Source organism: Mustela erminea, chromosome 18, assembly GCF_009829155.1.
Source record: "Mustela erminea isolate mMusErm1 chromosome 18, mMusErm1.Pri, whole genome shotgun sequence".
Lineage (NCBI taxonomy): Eukaryota > Metazoa > Chordata > Mammalia > Carnivora > Mustelidae > Mustela > Mustela erminea.
Window position 1 is genome coordinate 27,457,001 of NC_045631.1, and position 21,121 is coordinate 27,478,121.

Here is a 21,121-nt window from a genome sequence, read left to right on the forward strand (position 1 = left end):
AAGTGTGATCCATAATTAAAGAAAAAAAAAAAAAAAGACAGTCAACAGAAACCAATCTAGCAAGGGCCCTGCTGTTAGAATTAGCCAAGACTTTCTTGTAGCTGTTACAGATATATTTAAATAACTTGGAAACGTAGTTTAATGCATAAACTTTAGGGAATCTCAGTAGGGAAGCAAAAACTATAAAAAAAGACCCAAATGTAAATTCTACACCTGAAAAATACAGTAACTGAAATAAAAATCCATTGGATGGGTTTAACAGCATTAGGGAGAAGATGGAAGAACTGTTAAGTCTTAAAGCAGATCCACAGAACCCATGAAAAACATCAACTAGAGCAAAATAACTTCATGCACACTAAAAACATAGGTGTGAAAGAATCAAAGCATATGAAAGCACTCAGTGATGATCTAAACAAACTTAAAGTTCAGAGCTAAACAGTACTAATGCATTTGAGACAATATTTACTGCCTCAAAGGCTCCATTATTACAGAACATCAAGAATCTTTTACTTTTCCAAGTGACTGAATCTACATTCATTTTTCTATTTAGGTACTAACACAAAGTACTAACGCACAGAAACTGTGTTAAACTTCTTTGCTCGAAAGAAATCACAATAAATTCTGCTATCTAGTCAACTGAACTTGATAGTATAATTATCTCTCTTCTCAAAGAGACTCACAGTTAATTAGAGGACATAAAACTACATTCCTATTAAAAGCAGTATCACATGGGGCGCCTGGGTGGCTCAGTGGGTTAGGCCGCTGCCTTCGGCTCAGGTCATGATCTCAGAGTCCTGGGATCGAGTCCCGCATCGGGCTCTCTGCTCAGCGGAGAGCCTGCTTCCCTCTCTCTCTCTCTCTGACTGCCTCTCTGTCTACTTGTGATTTCTCTCTGTCAAATTAATAAATAAAAAATCTTTAAAAATAAAATAAAATAAAATAAAAGCAGTATCACACCAAAAGATACCACACCCAGCCTTCATCTGGTCTTCATAAAAATTGTTAAATTTACATCATCCTGAAAGTGGACTACTTTTATACAAAGTCAGAGTGTATGGTATACACAATTCATAATGACCTATTTAAATATGTAAGATAATGAGCTTTTTCCTGTAAAAGCTTTCCTCTAAAAAGATGCAAATTCCGAGTAAAAGGAAATTACACATTATGACTTTATATTTTTATACACTAAGTCAATTAACAGAGCTGGGTTTTTTTTTTTTTTTTGATGTTGTTTTGGCTTGTTTTTTGAGCGAGAGAGAAAAAGAGAGAAAGAGCATGGGAGGAACAAAGGGAGAGAGAGAAAAAGTCTTAAGCAGGTCTGTGCTGGGCATCCAAGAGTTTGACAGCCAACCAAATGAGCTACCCAGGCACCCCCAAAGGGGTTATTTTTAGGCAGTTTTCAAGAATGTTATAGAGTCAATTATGGCTCAACAAAGCTTAAAAAACAAAACAAAAACAGAACCTAAATAAAAAAGAATGCTGGAGAAACATCAAAAATAGAACACTTAGGGGTGCCTGCATGGCTGAGTGGGTTAAGCCTCTGCCTTCGGCTCAGGTCATGATCTCAGGGTCCTGGGATTGAGTCCCACGTCGGGCTCTCTGCTCAGCGGGGAGCCTGCTCCCCCCCCCCCGCCTACTTGTAATCTCTGTCAAATAAATAATTAAATCTTAAAAAAAATATATGTATATATATATATAACACAAAATGGAAAAATTTATATAATGGGAGAAAGAAGCTTCTGGTAGTTTAAAGAAACACTGAATTTAGACTAATATTTACAGTTTCACTTAGTACAAAGCATCTGTGATAGGCAGTACAAAGATAAGTTAGGGGCTCCTGGGTGGTTCAGTCATTTAAGTGCCTGACTCCTGATTTTGACTCAAGTCATGATCTCAGGATAGTGAGACTGAGCCCTGTGTTGGGCTCCAAGAGTGGGCAGTCTGTTTGAGATTCTCTCTCTCCCTTTCCCTCTGTCCCTCCCCCTGCTCATGTTCACATGCTCTCTCTAAAAAAAAAAATCTTAAAAAAAAAAGGTGACTTAAAAATATGTTCTGCCTAGCAAGATTTTGTAAGGAACAAAAGAATAGGAGTACAAATGGCCATCAAGTAAATTTAAGTTTTAAAGTATTTACTTTGATTACAGTGTATAGAAGTAAGAAGAATTGAGACATGAAGACACGATATGAATTTGGTGCAAAAGTAATGAGAACCTTACCTGGAAAGGCAAAGGGAATGGAAAAGAGGTCCAGGTTTGTAACACATTGTGGAGCTACAGAACACCAGTAACAAAGTAGATATAGGGCTTACCAAAGATAGAAAAGTCAAAAAAGATTCGACAAAATTTCCAGCCACCAGAGAGAAGCAATCTAATAACCCACCGAGAGAAAACAAGAAAAGGATTATGTTTAAGGAAGAAGATACACTTGGCTTAATTCTTGATCATTTCTGGGGCACCTGGCTGGCTTGGTTGGTAGAGCATCCATCCGACTCTTGATCTGGGGGTCATGAGTGAAAACTCAAGAGTCAAAACACTACATATCTCCTATGAGTGATCTTAGGTAAGTCAATTCTGTTGTGGCTTACTTTTCCTAATTAGAAATGGAATGGGTAAGAAAATCTAATTAAAATAAATTTAAAATGGTTCTCAAATACAACAACAACAATTTAACCACCTATAACAATCTGCTAGTATTGGAAGCCCACAGAAATTGACTATAATACCTAGGAACCAGTTATCTAATGTAAAAGAGTAGGCATTGCTCTTTTCATTTAGTCAACTTTTAAAGATCTCCTATGCACTATTCCTGAGGAAGTATATTTTATATTATATATAATAGTATATTTTTTGTAGTATATGCCTGATCAAAGATATAAAGTGTTACTTTCTTGGAAAAATCCTGGAATTCAAGATAAATTAAAAATTAGTTTTTTTTAATTAAATTAATTTATTTATTTTCAGAAAAACAGTATTCATTATTTTTTCACCACACCCAGTGCTCCATGCAATCTGTGCCCTCTATAATACCCACCACCTGTTACCCCAACCTCCCACCCCCCCGCCACTTCAAACCCCTCAGTTGTTTTTCAGAGTCCATAGTCTCTCATGATTCACCACCCCTTCCAATTTACCCCAACTCCCTTCTCCTCTCTAACACCCCTTGTCCTCCATGATATTTGTTATGCTCCACAAGTAAGTGAAACCATATGATAGTTGACTCTCTCTGCTTGACTGATTTCACTCAGCATAATCTCTTCCAGTCCCGTCCATGTTGCTACAAAAGTTGGGTATTCATCCTTTCTGATGGAGGCATAATACTCCATCGTGTATATGGACCACATCTTCCTTATCCATTCGTCCGTTGAAGGGCATCTTGGTTCTTTCCACAGTCTGGCGACCGTGGCCATTGCTGCTATAAACACTGGGGTACAGATGGCCCTGCTTTTCACTATATCTGTATCTTTGGGGTAAATACCCAGCTGTGCAATTGCAGGGTCAAAGGGAAGTTCTATTTTTAATTTCTTGAGGAATCTCTACACTGTTCTCCAAAGAGGCTGCACCAACTTGCATTCCCACCAATAGTGGAAGAGGGTTCCCCTTTCTCCACATCCTCTCCAACACATGTTGTTTCCTGTTTTGTTAATTTTGGCCATTCTAACTGGTGTAAGGTGATATCTCAATGTGGTTTTAATTTGAATCTCCCTGAGGGCTAGTGATGATGAACGTTTTTCATGTGTCTGATAGCCATTTGTATGTCTTCATTGGAGAAGTGTCTGTTCCTATCTTCCACCCATTTTTTGATATGTTTGCCTGTTTCGTGTGTGTTGAGTTTGAGGAGTTCATTATAGATCCTGGATATCAACCTTTTGGTCTGTACTGTCATTTGCAAATATCTTCTCCCATTCCGTGGGTTGCCTCTTTGTTTTTTTGACTGTTTCCTTTGCTGTGCAGAAGCTTTTGATGAAGTCCCAAACCTTTATTTTTGCTTTTGTTTAAAAAATTAGTTTTAAGTTTTAAAACTACTCAAAATCTCTTCAATACAGTCTATAATACTACGAACCTTTTTAAATAAAAGAACAAGAATTAGATGAGAAATCAGAAGAGTACACTCCTGACAAGTAACTTTCAAGTTGATAGGAAATAAACTACATTTTATATCCCCTCAAAATAATCTGTCAAATTTTTGTATTAAATTTACAACTAGAATACAAATAAAATAAACTTTCCTTTAAGGCTATACTTTAAAAATATATACAATAAATAATATGGCATCATAGGAAATATTAGATAATAGCATGTAAAAATTTCTCATAATTTGGAGATAAATATTATAATATGTAGAGATTAAAAGAGAATATGCTTTAAAAATTCTATCCACTGGGAAAAATAAACATTTCCTACCTATCTCTCAAAATGTAAGTTGTTTTTCTATATTTTATATCCTCCATATTCCCCTCTGTATTCTATAGAATATATCCTATGTTCTATACCCTCCAATCCCCACCAAACTGTAGCATCTATCTTTTGTCAGTCACAACAGCTTAAGAGTTTTCAAGTTTTCCTACACCCTGTTTCAGACAAATACTTTGAAATAATCACTCCACCTACGGTAACAGTTGTTCTAGGATTTGTTAGTTATAAATGAAGTAGAGATAATGTAGTAACTATTAGATGAAATAAAATTATCTCTTCTGGGTTTTTAGTTTTCATTAAAACGAACTAATTTTTATGTACGACAACATGAATTCAATTTCTTATAAATTCTCAAATACTTTTTATAATGTAAATTGTAAACAGAGCCAGTATTTTACCTAGGAAAATTTTTTTAGATGAAAAGAAAAAAGCAAAAAAAAAAAAAAAAAAGTAAATATACATACCGGTTAACATTAAAATATTTTTTATTATATAAAGAAACCAACTTTTAAAAATTAATAAAAAGTAAAAGTTGTCTTGGGGGAACATATTTAGTTAGGTAAAGCAAAACTAAGGGTTTAGAAAAAGAAGGAATAAAAGTATACCTAATTTTAATGACATCAGAATCTATTTCATCATACCCTGAGGGATTATCAGGCACAAAAATCAATGCCCAATTTAAAATGACATAAAGCATATGTGAAAAAGCCAGTTTCTCCTGCCAGCAAATAGCCTAAATGTTAAGCAAACCAAAGGCTGGAAGGGATTAGTTGAAATGTCAAAAGACAACCTTTTACTTTTACCTGCTCATCCTTATAAACACATTCTCATCCCTCAGGCATGTTTTCCAAACAAACAGTTTCAATGTGCAGCAGCAAAAGGCCCAAGGCAAGCTCTGCCATCTTGTAACTGTCAAAGAGATTAGTCTTTGATCTATTTGGGAGGTCATGTCCACATTCACATTAGCAATACAGTCTAACAACATTATACCTGTTGACCAATCTTTCTTTAGTGCCTCATGAGACAGACGTTTTATATTATGGAAGTTAACTGTGAATGTTTTTTCTGAGTTTTGATAGAAAGTAAACACCATAAACTAAGCTCAAGTGTGGTTTGGAAAAATGATCTTGTAGACCAGTTAACATTACTTTTCAAATACATTTTACAAGGCTTTCCCAAAATAGAAAGCCATATTTAATTGTATACTCTAGAAGGAGTTCAAACCACTTGGTCCCCACCCCCATAAATTAGAGTATGTGTAATGTTGGAGGGATGTGTGAACAGCAGAGAGAAATCAAACTATTTTATCAAAGGTTGCAAACTGAGGGCCCAAAGTTGTATTTTCTGTGGCCTCCTTACTGTAGCTTAAAATAATTTGAGCTATTTGCCAACCCTCAACTAGTTCACTCATTTAAATAATCTGTTTAACTCTTAGCGGCTTGTGTTTGCAACCCATTGGTTCAGATGCTACACTGATTCACAAAACATTTTTTTTTAAGGATTTTATTTATTTATTTGACAGAGATCACAAGTAGGCAGAGAGGCAGGCAGAGAGAAACAGGCTCCCTGCTAAGCAGAGAGCCCGACAATGCGGGGCTCAACCCAGGACCCTGGGATCATGACCGGAGCCTAAGGCAGAGGCTTTAACCCACTGAGCCACCCAGGTGCCCCACAAAACATTTTTTTTCATAATGAGTTCAAGTTCACACAAAATGAAAAAACACTCTTAATATCATAGTTTCTAGACAACTAAATTTGATGCTTCTGCATCAAAAGCTAACCTGACATAAGGAAAGATGAGATCCTGAACACCAAAGATAGATAAATCAAGACTGAGGTGGTACTTAACAGAATTATGTAAAAATACCCATATCGCTTTCAAGCAGAAGTTATATGGTTTTGGATTCTGATTTTACTATTACTTTATAATATACTTGAGATCAAACAGTAAGTTCCTTAAGTCCTTCAATAACTCAGTTTTACTGGAGACAGTATAGGTAGTACACTAGTAATGGGCACAGTATATATTAAAATAACCACAAGGATTATACTTATATGTCAACAAGAAATTTAACTCACAGTTTTGAATATTAGATTATTTCTTCAATTTAGTCAAACCCAACAGTGTTGACCATTAGTAGCTCTGTACAAAAGTAGCCTTTTATAAGCAGCTTCTGAAGAAATAAGTGGTATGATAAATATGAGCTAGAACTATAAACGTATCTCCTCATTTTACTGCCTCATACGAAAGACAGGGGAATTTATCCCAAATCATACAAATCTGTGTTATGATTTTAGTAATAAATGCCTTTCTAAAAGCAATCAATGTAGACAAAATGTACATTTTCCCCTTATATGTAAGCTTTAGAACAGAAGTTCAAGCTTTGAAACAAAACTAAGAACATACACTCAGCTAAACTTATTTATTAAAAATATTTTAAAACTTTGCTTCAGAAAAATAAGCACATTTGTCTAGCAAACACTCAAGAAGAATAGTTTTATCTTTCACCAAGGTATAGAATCTAAAACATAAACATTTACAGCAAGCCAAATCTGGAAGACAGAGACTACATTAGAGACATTTACTGCTCTTTATCATCACAGTATAAACACTTTTATCAGAGTATCACAGTATAAATTCCAATGGTTAGAGTTCTAAACTCAGCATAAGATCTTGTATGTAAAATAATTTAGCCAGATAAAAGGAATATAGCTCGTTTTATTTCATCTGGCATATTTTCAAGATTTCTAAACACCAAGTTAACCAAATATAGTATATATATTTTCTTAAATGGGGAAAAATGGGTTTCTGCCAAGACTTAAGAAGCCAGGCTCCCTTTTAAAGTTTAAAACAAAACACACACACACACACACACACACACACACACACACAGGAGATGGTTTTCAATTATTACTTACTTTTCTTGTTACATTAGGAACTGACCACAATAATCTACCAGAAATAATAATCAGGACATAGTAACAGACATAGTAACAGTAACATAATTTATTTCATATATGTTTTAAGGCTGCTTTGGGTAACATATTTCCTACAGAGAAAATCTGTAATGAACTCTGTTATAAATTGTCATTGCTGAAAAAAAAAATAGCCTAGAAATTTCAAATATAAGAAAAAAAATATTTTCATCAAACGTGGCATTTCTTATTCTCAATATATTCAACATATTTTACTTTAATTGGTTATAATAATTTAGCTACTATCCAGAATAGTTTATTGATAACTCAGTAACATTTAAATAATACTGAGGGTGCCTGGGTGACTCAGTCTGTTAAGCATCTGCCTTTGGCTCAGGTCATTATCCCAGGATCCTGGGATGGAGCCCCACGTTGGCTCTCTGCTCAGTAGGCAGTCTGCTTCTCCCTTTTCTTCAACCCCTCCCCCTGCTCATACACACTTTCTCTCTTAAGTAAATAAAATCTTAAAAAAAAAAATCCTAAATAAATGCTTTAGGTAATAATGCAAAAACATTCTGTCAGTATGGAATATTAGATCTTTGGAGTTTTTAAGAAAATAATTTATCAAGATAAAATGAGTTCAGAAAAAAAAGCAGAAATTAATATTTTTCTATTAAAAGAAAAAAAAGACACTACTTTAAGACATGCTAGATACCTTAAATCGAATATGCTTATTCTATAAAGGGCAAAGTTAAACATTTTTTTAAAAAGAATAGTAAGCCTTGTGGCAATTGAATTAGGCTACCCATAACAAAATATTATCTGGATAAACCTGAAAATGCTTCAATTATCATCTCCAGATAAAGATTTATATTTATATTTATAAATATAAATTATATATATGTGTGTGTGTATATACACACACACATATATATTCATGCTATAGTACGTTTTGATGGAGGGAGGTAAAAGTACACAGCTTGGATTCAAGGCTTTGACACTAACTAGTTGTTTGACCTTGGGCAAGTCACCAATACTCCCTCAATTTAGTTTCCTTTCTCAGTTTCTTCCTTTGTAAGTGGAAGAAAATAATTTCTGCCAACCTTACCTCACACAGATGTTGAAGAAATAAGTGACAATTAGCACAAAACAGTAAAGTATCATATAGCGGAGGTAAGTGGGCTGGAGTCACTACCTATCCCATGTTTCTAAGTAGGTTTGGGTGGGCTTTACATTTTGTCATACTATATTGTTTCATGCACATGAAAACCACAGGACTGACAGAGACAATGCGGGCCATCTAGCCAATATAGGCAATCTCTTGGGCTGTTCACCTCAAATCAGGGTTTTAACAACTGGATCAACTTCCTATGAAGGCGCTTAACTGATTCTATTCAATATAAAGGCACATTGTTTTAGGTAACATAAAGTAAGCTTCTTCAGTTTGTGAATGGCTACTTTTTTTCATTAATATCAATGAAAATACATACATTGGCAGGACAAGAACAGTATTCAGTTTTGACACATAATTTTTAATAAATAATTTCTGCAAATGATCTTAAATTTTCTGACAAATTAGCACTTTTTAATATCCTTCATAATTTTTTTTATCACTGTGCAACCCATTAGCTGTATGTGAACTATATAAAACACATTAGTGGTGTAATCTATGGAATGAGTACATGACAGGTTCTTTATTAGTCTGAATAGTATCTCATTCACATATCTGATAATCCAGAGCTTCCCTTGTTAAAGTCACATAGGAGAGCAGAATAACTATAAATAAACCCTTCTAGCAGTAACAGTAAACACAATGAAATATTGCATACCAAGAAAGCAATGTGGGGCTATAACTGGAATCCCAGGCTCTTAAAGGAATGAGCTAATATCAAGAGACTTTTTTCAAAGATTTATTTATTTATTTATTTGTGAGTGAGAACGAGAGAGGAGGGTAGGGAGAGAGTCAGCATGAGAGGCGGGGGAAGGTCAGAAGGAGAAGCAGACTCACTGAAGAACAGGGAGTCCGATGTAGAACTCGCTCCTGGGACTCCAGGATCACAACAACTTGAGCTGAGGGCAGTCGTTGAACCAACTGAGCGACACAGGCGCCCCTCAAGAGACTTTTTTAAGGGGAATGAATAGTGCTGCATTTAGCAAGTGGCAGAGACCTATACATACTCTCGTATAACTCTGGAAGAAGGCAAGATCTCTCACGCAGGAGGCTTGTGGATGTTAGAAAATGCAACACTAAGCACTTTGGGGTGGGGTTGGGAGTGTTGCATAAAAGTTTGGTGGCAATGGCAGGCATAGAAAATAGAAAGTAATCACAGTCAGAGAAGGCTCAGACTCAATTTTCACATGTCTCAAATTTCACATGATTAAACACTGTGACATTTAAAAACAAACATGGTCAAGAGAAAGTGTGCACATAACAAAAAGATTACATAAGTACTGAAAAATACTGAAATATATTTAAAACTATTTATTATCTCCACAGCCCAATAAATGAATTCTGATACTTTCTCCATCTAGATTTTTATTATGTCCAAATTTATCTTTTAAATAGTAAGTATATGCTTGATTTAAGTTATTACTTCCTATCTTTACAATATTTTTGTTAGGAATATTTGATTTAGAGCTTCTTAAATGTGAATGTGTGAGTGTGGCAATAAGACATATAGAAACATAACATTTTAAAATCTCATACTTCATCTTAGAAAGTAATGAAGACTTCTAGTTTCAGAAAGGAAAAAAGACATTTCCTCTTTCCTTGCCTCTCAAAACCTGCCCCAAACTTAAAAGACAAATAAGAAAAACACAATCTTCATCTTCATTTAAACTAAGAGAAATTTGCAACCTCAAAACCCAATACATGAATGTGAAAAGCAGATGGACAAATGGTTTATGACTAAGCAGAGAGGTGAAAGTTCAAACCAAAGTACCCACAGAGCTACTGAAGGGAAATAAGCCAGTTTGGCCAAGAGGAGTCCAAAAAAGTTCAGGAAATGAATGTATAGGTAAACTGCTGGAGGATGTGTACTATGAAGATGAAACAGTAAACAAGAAACAGGAGGAAGATTTGAGACCCAGAAAACGGGATCCAACACAGAAGACAGGCAAATCAAATTCCTAGGATGACAGTAAAGGGAAATCTCAGAATTTTGACAGTTAAGTGGGCTAAAGAAAAACTTGGTCCTGATTGAAGTAGAAGGTCAAGAGGCTCAAGAAGCAATGTCTTCAGGGGTTAAAAAAAAAAAAAAAAGAACTGACCTATTATCTGACAGGTGGATAGGATAATTGTATTGAGAGGTGCTATAAAGAAGGGTGACAGAAGATTAAAGGTCTTTTAAAAAGGAGGGGTACCTGGTGGCTCAGTTGGTTAAGTGTCTGCCTTGGGCTCAGGTCTTGATCCCAGGGTCCTGGAATAGAGCCCCACAAAGGTTTCCCAGCTCAGCAGGAAGTCGGCTTCTCCCTTTCCTTCTGTCCCTCTGTCCCCACCCCGTGTTCTCCTAATAAATACATAAATAAATAGATTTTTTTAAAAAAGGGGGGGATATTTTAAAAAGGAAAAAAGAGCAGAGGGCATTATTAATGGGAAGACTAAAAGTTCAAGCAAGGAAGGAAATCAGTTGACCACAGTGAACAATATTTTCACAGTCATGATTTAATTTTTTTTTTTTGAAGAGTTTATTTATTCTTTTGAGAGAGAGAGAGAGAGAGACAGAGAGACAGAGATAGCGACAGAGAGCACGACCTGGGGGGAGAGGGAGAAGGAGTCTTCCCGTTGAGCAGGAACCAGACTCAGGGCTCAATCCCAGGATTCTGGAATCATGACCTGAGCTGAAGGCAAACACTTAACTGACTGAGCTACCCAGGCACCCTGATCATGATTTGAATACTGATTATGGGTTTAATTTTTGAAATGTGATATAACTACATTAGGAAGAAAAAGAAGGAAAGGTATAGTGAGCTAAAATTTTTATCTCATACAGGAAGTAAACAGATTTAAAATTAATTAAATAAAGATAAATATGGCAGTAAATACCAGATAAAATAGCTTAAAAAAAGTGAAAGTCACAGCCTCTAAGAAGCAGGGGCTGGGAGTGGGGAAGAATCCAAGAAACTGTTAATATAATAAACTACGTACTCTATTTTGTATAAATTATGCCTTTGTAAAAGCTTTCTTCAATTTTTTCAACTTGGTAAAAAATAATTATAAAAAATGCAGAGGGGCCTGGGATTGAGCCCCACATCAGGCTCTAGTCCCGCATCAGGCTCTCTGCTCAGCAGGGAGCCTGCTTCCCCCTCTCTGCCTGCCTGTCTGGCTACTTGTGATCTCTCTCTGTCAAGTAAATAAATAAAATCTTAAAAAAAAAAAAAAAGAATTATAGGAAAGATTGACATGTAAACACACTAAATAAACAGTGCTGTCTACTACAGTTTATGTTATCTGAGACACTAAGGCTTTATAGCTGGAGAAATATCAAGTAACATACTCACCTGAGGCCCACCTACATATCTGTACCCTGTAGACTTTAAGGGGATTTGACTAAGTAAATATAAATAAAAAGGGTAAAATTCACTATAAAAAACTTCTACTCTGGGGGCACGTGGGTGGCTCAGTGGGTTAAGCCGCTGCCTTCAGCTCAGATCATGATCTCAGGGTCCTGGGATCGAGCCCCACATTCAGCTCTCTGCTCAGCAGGGAGTCTGCTTCCCCCGCCCCCACCCACCTGCCTCTCTGCCTACTTGTTATCTCTCTCTGTCAAATAAATAAATAAAATCTTTTTAAAAAAATTCTATCTGGAGAAAAAAAACAAAGTTATTTTCAGAGAAGTTAAAAATCAATTCTACCACCTCCCTTGAGGTAGTGCTCCTGATTATGCTCTGGGACAACAGAAGTTATATGTCAATCAACCTTATGAATCCCCAGGGTGATAATTTCACTTTTAAAGCCTTGAATCTACTATGGGAACAAAAGTAAAATACAAAGGTCAATAAAGTTCTTATTTTTGCCTAAAACAAGATGAACACAAGAAAATAATTTTAAAAATTTTCATAAACCAAAAGTTTTTTGTTTTTTTTTTTTAATTAAATATCCAAAGGTTTTATTTGTAGTCATAGTTAGGCATGGCTCCCCCCCACCACCGTGGAATGAGAATAACATGACTACTGGGAGAAAAAGAAGGAAAAAGGTTCATGAAACTTGCTTAAAATTTTGTGATTTTTAAATGTTTCCTCTCCTGATCCCAAAACATTCCTTTAAGAAATACGGGAATTTTTTTAAATTTAAGAATTAAAAATACCTCAGCCATTTATTTTAGTGTTTTTATGTTTGTTTCTCAGAAGGGATGAGAACAAAGGTTTGGTTATCTCCGCTTTCACTGTTCAAGGCAAATTACAAATTGTCAACCTAGATGGCATAATTAGATTTAAAACTAGATTTTAATTTTATTATTTCAAGATAAACTTACAACCTACTTTAATAATACTTTGGCCAAACTATCCTTTGTTTAAAAAGCTGGGGGAAAATAGTGTACTGAGGAGGAAAAAAAATGTTTTAAGTAACAACTCATTCTAGACCTTCAGAGGTGACATGGTTTTTCTTCCATATCTGTGCTTTGGCCTAAGTGCTTCCAACAGCAAGTTGCTGGACTCCTAAATGTTGGGAGTTTAGTATTACAGCCCCTTAAGTTTATATATACAGCCATTTCCCCTGGGTAACCACATGTTATTATCGGAGCTAGATCCAGGTGGGTTTCTGTATCAGATGCTACACTATAACTAGAACTCAACCACACTCTGACCTCAGGCTCTATTCCCGGATCTGGTTTCCCACAGGATAGCTTAGAATTTCCCTTGGCTTAGAATAGTCTCAAATCTTTAAAATGGCATACAGGGTCCTAAATGATTTGGCTCCTTAATACCTCTCCCAGCCTCTATTCACATGCCATTCTCCCCAACTCACTTTCTAACTTAGTTTCTTTCAATTCCTAGAAACTGCTTATCTTCTTTCATACCTTTAGGGTCTTAGCATAGTCTACTCTCTCTGTTGAGAATATTCTTTTTTTTTTTTTTTTTAAGATTTTATTTATTTGTCAGAGAGAGAGAGCGAGAGAGCGAGAGAGCGCAAGCACAGGCAGAGAGTGGCAGGCAGAGTCAGAGGGAGAAGCAGGCTCCCTGCGGAGCAAGGAGCCCGATGTGGGACTCGATCCCAGGACGCTGGGATCATGACCTGAGCCGAAGGCAGCTGCTTAACCAACTGAGCCACCCAGGCGTCCCAAGAATATTCTTTTTTTTTTAAATTTGTTATAAACATATAATATATTTTTATCCCCAGGGGGTCTCTGTTGAGAATATTCTTAACCATTCTGCTCACCTATATAACTCCTAGCCTTCTTTCCCATGTCAGCTTAAATAGCACTTCCTCAGGAAGTCTTTCTTTACCCCCAAAGACCAGGTCAGGATCCTGTTATACATTCTCATAGTTTTGTGACTTTTTCTTACAGCCTTTATCACAACTGTAAACAACTGTTTATTACTTCTATGTCACTCTTCCTTGCTAAACTGTAAATTCCATGACACAAGGGTCTATAACCTGTGTAGTGGATCACTGTGTCATCAGTCTATTAAAGTATTTGGCCCTTGAGGCATTTATTCAAAAGATGGTTTTTTCGTTATCCTGAATAGTCTTAAAAATCTGAATAGTCTTGTAATCTGGCCTTTGATGAGGCCAATCCACCTTATAAAATGTTTTTATGTTTCCATCTCTTTGTAGATAAGAGATGTCTCCTTCATCTATTTTAGGCAAATCAAAGTAAATGGATATCTGGATGACAGGTGGAAAGTGTTGCTCAATTTCACTTTCTGTAAGCATCTGAATACCCAGATTCAATCCCACCAAAACATTGTGTTACACATTAAGGTCCTTTACTAAATTACAGACTTCAGTAGTGTAGAGATAGCATCATGTTCATTTTTGTACCTACTATATTTAGTACATGTTAGGCTCTTAGTACAAGCTTATTATATGAATGAATGAATGAATGAATAAATGCTACAATACTCAAGATCATCAACACAATAATGAAAGTGATACAAAAGGAATATATAAGTCTACTTAAAATTACTAAGAATGGTTTCTGAAATCAAGTTTGTCTTGATATACTATAGCCCCTTACATTCTGCCTTCATTTATCTACTGATGAATATACACACTGCTGTAAAAATAAGAATAATGAAAAATCAACATCATTCTCCTTAAAAAGAAATGTCAGATTTAAGAATTCATATATGGCTATCATCTAATAATATTTTGACACTTAAAAACACTGGCTGAGGGGCGCCTGGGTGGCTCAGTGGGTTAAGCTGCTGCCTTCGGCTCAGGTCATGATCTCGGGGTCCTGGGATCGAGTCCCACATCGGGCTCTCTGCTTAGCGGGGAGCCTGCTTCACTCTCTCTCTCTCTCTCTGCCTGCCTCTCCATCTACTTGTGATTTCTCTCTGTCAAATAAATAAATAAAATCTTAAAAAAAAAAAAAAAAGAAACTGTTTAAAAAAAAAAAAACACTGGCTGAATGTGGTTTAATGTGCATTCTATTTTATTAATGTTGTTATCTTCTGGGGTAAGCAAAGATAACAGCCCTTCCCTGAAATTTATAAAACATCAAGAATGTATGAGAAGACTATAAATTTATATGTATCTGTTTTAAGTCAATAACATAATTTAACATGCTTGCATTTTTCAATCATGAATGTAATTTTCCAAAATTGATTAAATAAACTCAAATAGCTCAGTACCTTCAAAGCTAAGAGAAATTTCCTAAACAACAAAAAAATAGTAGTTATTGTATGTCAATACTAAGATAACCAGATCACCCTCTATACTATATTAAAAGAAAAATAACACAAAAAATAAAATTTATTATCTTAAGTTATTTTAATCATTGTAAGAGCACTTGTTATTGAATATTATCATCAAATTTTATGAAACCAATTATAAAAATCTAACATACCACCTGAGCATCTTTAAAGTACAAAAATTTTTAGCTATTTGTCATTTTTATGAATTTTCCACAGGGAAGTAAAGGTACAACACTCATGAACAGAAAATATTTCTATATACTACCAAACTATGGTAGGGAATATAAATAAGATGCAATTTTAAAATCTAAATATTGTACCTTATAATGTTTCATAAATTATAACCATGCCAATTTGAGATGTATATGCCTGAATTATAAAGTTGAAGGCTTTTGTAGTTTTTAGATCATACGAATTGGTCAAAGGATTTGCTTTAGATATCCATTAAATGGGAGCCTTGTTATACTGTGACTTAATTGCATTAAAAGAAAACAACTTTTAGTTATATTTTTTCACCAACATCTAATCACATAAAGGTCTTGCTTCATTTTCTTCTCTTTCAAATACTATGGTTTAGTGCACAGAAAGTTTTCTTTTTAACTATTACACGATTAAGTATGTCCTTAAAGAATGATCAGAAGCATCTGGGAAAGGTGGAAGTGAAAAAAAATCCTCACCGGGAAAGTTAGCTTAATGCTTGCCCTTCAGAGTGGCCCATTATCAACATTTCATAGTGGGTTTCTTTATTTTCAGGTCCCTGAGGTGTGTGCAATAAATTATGACTTGAACTAAACAAGTCACACTTGGCTCCAAAATGAAATTTTCCTACCTCTACTTTCTAGTCCCCAAGGTGGGAAGAGGAAATCCTGGTCACAGCCAAAGAAGTCATATTTTTGGCTCTAACATACATTTTCCTGCTTCTCTAAAAGCCAAACTCTGCAACTGAGACTATAAGAGTCTTAAGTCAGTATTTTAAACTGTATTAATTTTTTACTTCCATAATCTGTGTCTCAAATTTAAGAAAAAAACCTTTTAGTATCATAAAATTAATGTCATTGCTCTTTCCCCTATTCAGATCACTTTTCTAACTCTGACACTGATCTTAACCTTCAAATATGAATTCAAATGAAACAAAAGAGAAAACAATGTAGAAATAGGTTGTTTTATTTCCAAAAGCTAGAATATTTAAGGTTTTCAATACAAATAACTTCTACTTATTTTCGTATGACAGACTAAGTATTAACATTAAAAAAACAAACAAACTATCAAATCCTAATTTGTAGTCCAGTAATCTGAAAAACTGTTTCAGTTTTGGAAGAGCCATTTACAGAAATCATTTAGTCCTTCATCTCATTTTACAGAAAACAAGAGTATGGCAATATTACGTTAATAGGTTTACATTTAGTCATTAATTAAATCAACATTTTTATTTTAAAAAATCAACATTTATTGAATACCTACTACATTGCAAGGCATTATTTTAATTATAGAAACACAAAGAAATTATCCTAATCCTTGACGTACATCATGTAACACATTATAAACCATATTTATAAGCACTGAAATATGAGGAGGGGAGTATAGAATATGCTTTAGGAAGTAATAAAGGACACTGGTAAAGAGGACTATGTAGGTAAATATAAAGCCAGTATTATTATGTTTTTAGTTTGTAATTCTTTTTTTTCCTACATGTTTTTAGTTTGTAATTTCTTTTTTTTCCTACATGATTTAAAAGGTAAATGTATAAAACAATAATTATAAATTATGTTAACAGGCATACAATGTATAAAAATTGCAATCCAGACAGTAAAATAAAAGAAGAGAAGGACAGAGATTAAGGATGTTACTTGTAATCTCCAGTAAATATTAAGAAAATAACTAAAAAATGGGGGTCAAAGGGGATCAAAATAGTACTCAATGAAAAAACAACTAGAGAGACGCCTGGGTGGCTCAGTGGGTTAAAGCCTCTGCCTTTGGCTCAGGTCATGATTTCAGGGTGCTGCTCAGCAGAGAGCCTGCTTCCCCCCCTCTCTCTGCCTGTCTCTCTACCTACTTGTGATCTCTGTCTGTCAAATAAATAAAATCTTAAAAAAAAAAAAAGAAAGAAATAAAAAAGAAAGAAAGAAAGAAAGAAAGAAAGAAAGAAAGAAAGAGAAAGAAAGAAAGAAAAAACAACTAGATACAAAACAGGGTAATAATGAAGCAACTGAAGAACACAAAGCACAGAAAACAGTTGAACAGTAGAACCAAGTCCCTTCTTATCAGTAACTACTTTGTAAATAGTTTAAACTCTACAGCTGAAAGGCAGAATTTGGCTAAATGAATTAAAAAAACATGATCGAACTATACAAACTATACGGTGTGAACAAGAGACTCGTTTCAGATACAAGGAAATTAGACCCTTATTTTATATCATATACAAAAATTTACTCAAAATTGAACCAAATATCTAAATTTCAGAGCTCCAACTATGAAAGTTTTCGAAGAAAATGTTCAAATCTGCATGGCCTGGATTTGGCAATAGTTTCCTAAATATGACAGCAAAAGCACAGGCAAAAACAAAAACAAAAAAATAAAGTGGACTTAATTATCAAACTTTTCTATTTCTATGTTAATTTACATTCATAAATTAATATATAAATAAATATAGCATATTTATAAATTTGATTTCTATTTTTTTATTCCAAATAATTTATTGTATCATTTATGAATCTTAAGAAATCAGCCATAATAGTACTCTGATTTATTTCAGATATTCAGGTATTTCGGATATTGATGGCTATATTCTAATAATTTCCAAATGATAAAAGGCCTTCCTGATTATAATAAAATTACATACCTATACTTTTAAAAGCTTCTAAACACAGTCTTTCAAATGGATGCCTTGCAAATATCCTTTAGTTATAAAAAAAGGCAAAACTCCTTTTTAGAGTCTTGCCTCTAAGTCCTTTTCCACATTTCATAGAAAATACCCACACCTCTCCTATTGCTCCTGACTTTGGACTTAGGCATATGACATGCTTTGGGCAATAGGTTAGTAGATATGATATAAGTAGGTGTTCAGAAAGTGCTCGCTCAATCAAGCCTGCCCTCTTATATCTCTGCGAAAGTATAAAACATGGTAACATGTTCTGGCTAGTCTGCTGGTACACAAAGGATGGGATACATGCGGAGCAGAGCTGACCCAACTGGGCCAAACCTACATTGGTGAAACTATAGTACGGTGACTAAGCCCAGTAGAAATCGGCAGAGGGGCTTACTCAGGCCCAGCTCAGATCATCTACCACCCAGCTACTACTCCCCACCAACAGATATGTGATTCATAATAAATGATTATTGTTTTAATCCACTATGTTTTACAATTGTTTGTTTCACAGGAAGAGTTGATCTAGACATAAGGCAACAGGAAATATACTTCTCTTACATCTGATATTGCCAATGAAGAATTTTCCTCTTTATCTGTCCCTTGTCCCTGCAGTTTGGGCTACTTTTGGGTCTACTCTACTCACCTGTCTCACGAACCACAAGGGAAACTTCTTTAGAACTACCCTCCTCCTCTGCACCCAGATCTCATTGGAGCTTCTGTTGTTCTGCTGTTTTACATAACTACAGCCATTACAATTCAGATAAGCAGAACTGTGACAAGCAAGACCATTACTGAGGAATGTCAGAGCAGGTCATCTCTGAATTTTTTCTATGATGGTATGAGAAGGTGCCTGAGAAGAACTAATTCTGAGGAAAGAGAGAATTACGATCACAACACTAGTGCAATAACAATGCCCATAATCACAGTTGCTGGGAGTGAGGGCAGAGAAAGTAGAAGGTAAATGTAATTTTTTTCTTTACAAGTAACATTTTATTTAAATTTAATTTTTTTCAAAGAATGACATAGTAAATATCTTTATTCTCACCACATTCTCTTAAAATTTATTTTCTACTAAAACAATTATTATAGAAAAAGTTAAAGTCCCATTTGATAACCACTCCAATACCATTTTCTTTCTCTTCTCAGGTGTAATCACTATTATGAGTTTTATGTGAATGATTCTTTTCAGGCCTTGCTATTTTGTGAGTATAATATTTAGTACAACATATTATTGCCAAAAAGTTATCTCCTTCTGGGGTCCTCAAGGACTCCTATATAGGTCCAAGAAAAAGAGAAGATATAAGCATAAATTGAAGGAGCTAGTTTTAGGGAAACTATAAATATATTTAAGACATTGGGAGAATGTGTGGTACAAAGAAGGGAAAGGGATTTTCTCCACTCTAACAAAAGAGCATTAATGCAATGATACAGGACCCAGGTAAAATGATAAGACATCAAAGAGAGACAGTAACACCGACAGTAGCAGTGCCATCAGCAGCCCTCAGCTTCAATGGAATGTGGCAACAAAAGCCGCAAAGAAAGAAAACAATACAGTTTTCTTGAGTAGATGTCAACTATTTCATCAGTAGCTATAGTGAGAAGCAGTATTAATCATTTCAGAACAGAAGCCCTGGGCATGGTCATCAGCACTCGCAATGGAAACCCTAGTGGCTGAAGAAAGGTAGTGGAAGCCACCAAAGTCAGTGCACCCTGAAAGGATTAGATACCTCCTGAGGACTTTCAGAAATTTTGAAGAGATCTAGAGCTTAGGGAAGTGTAGGAGCTAACCAGAGAAATACTATTTATTACTGTCAATATTATATAATTCACAGTGTCTACTAAAGTATTAACAATAAATAAGATAACTGTCCGGGGAAAGAATTCTTGCTTTGGTATGAGACCCTAACGGGTTGTATCCTAGGAGGAGGGATATAAATTATACTCATTCTAGTCAGCTAAATGGCCAGAAAACCTTAAGTCTTGGTCTCAGATTGCTGGCACCTTCAAATTCCAGTAGGAAATAAAAGAAAATCCTTTCTGATGGAAAATAACATCACCTTAGGCTTCAAATTATTGCTACAGATAATTTTTCAAATATGTTTAGTAAACAATTAGTGATAATGAAGCAAAACTCCTGTTTTTGGCCAAGATAGAAGAACTGGTTTGGGAATGTCCCTCCCACTGCATAAGACCATAATCTCAGAGATAAGGGAAATCCGTTAGGTGAACTCCATGATTCTCAGCTGTTTTCCTACATATAATTTCCTGACAATTGTATCTAGAACACTGAAGTACAAGCAGAGTATGATTGTCCTGCCAAGCTGCGATGCAAGATGTCAGATTTTGGAGCAGCTAAATCACTGAAATAAGCAGGGCAGTGTATGGTACTGAGAGAAGGGAAATAAAGAAAGAGTCCTAGAATTCTAGAATTCTCTGGGGGACCCTTGTAAGTCTATGACTAAGAGCTTTATAAAACACAAATTGCTGGGCTCCACCTCCACAGCTTCTGATTCAGTTGGTCTGGATGGAGCCTAGAAAATGTGTATTTCTATCAAGTTCCCGGGTGATACTGATTGATACTCCTGGGTTGGATCACTTTGAAAATCACTCTTATTGAGCAAAAGATAATGTAAGTTAAAAATAAAATAAATCTGGGCACCTGGGTGACTCAGTCTTAAGCATCTGCCTTCAGCTCAGATCGTGATCCCAGGGTCCTGTGATTGACCCCCACGTCAGGTTCCCTGCTCAGCAGGAAGCCTGCTACTCCCTCTCCCACTCCCCCTACTTGTGTTACCTCTCACACTATGTCTCTCTCTCTGTCAAATAAATAAAATCTTTTAAAAAAGATTAAAAATAAATCAAATGATAAATTACTAAAGGTTTAAAAAAAAATAAAATAAATCCATGTCTACTAAACCTTTCTCACTCATTCTGAATCACCAGAGCATTAAAATATCTGAGGATACACACACACACAAAAAAATACAATTAACTTTACATAATATTCAAGAACTTCAGCACCTAAAACTAATATTACACTGTACATTAACTAAATGGAACT

At 35.1% G+C, this 21,121-nt stretch overlaps 1 protein-coding gene across 1 annotated transcript in view; it reads right to left on the bottom strand.

Moving 5' to 3' along the window:
- Positions 1-21,121, bottom strand: part of BRIP1 (BRCA1 interacting protein C-terminal helicase 1) — a 186,372-nt gene that overhangs the window by 31,931 nt on the left and 133,320 nt on the right. The gene's annotated exons all lie outside the window — the stretch shown is intronic.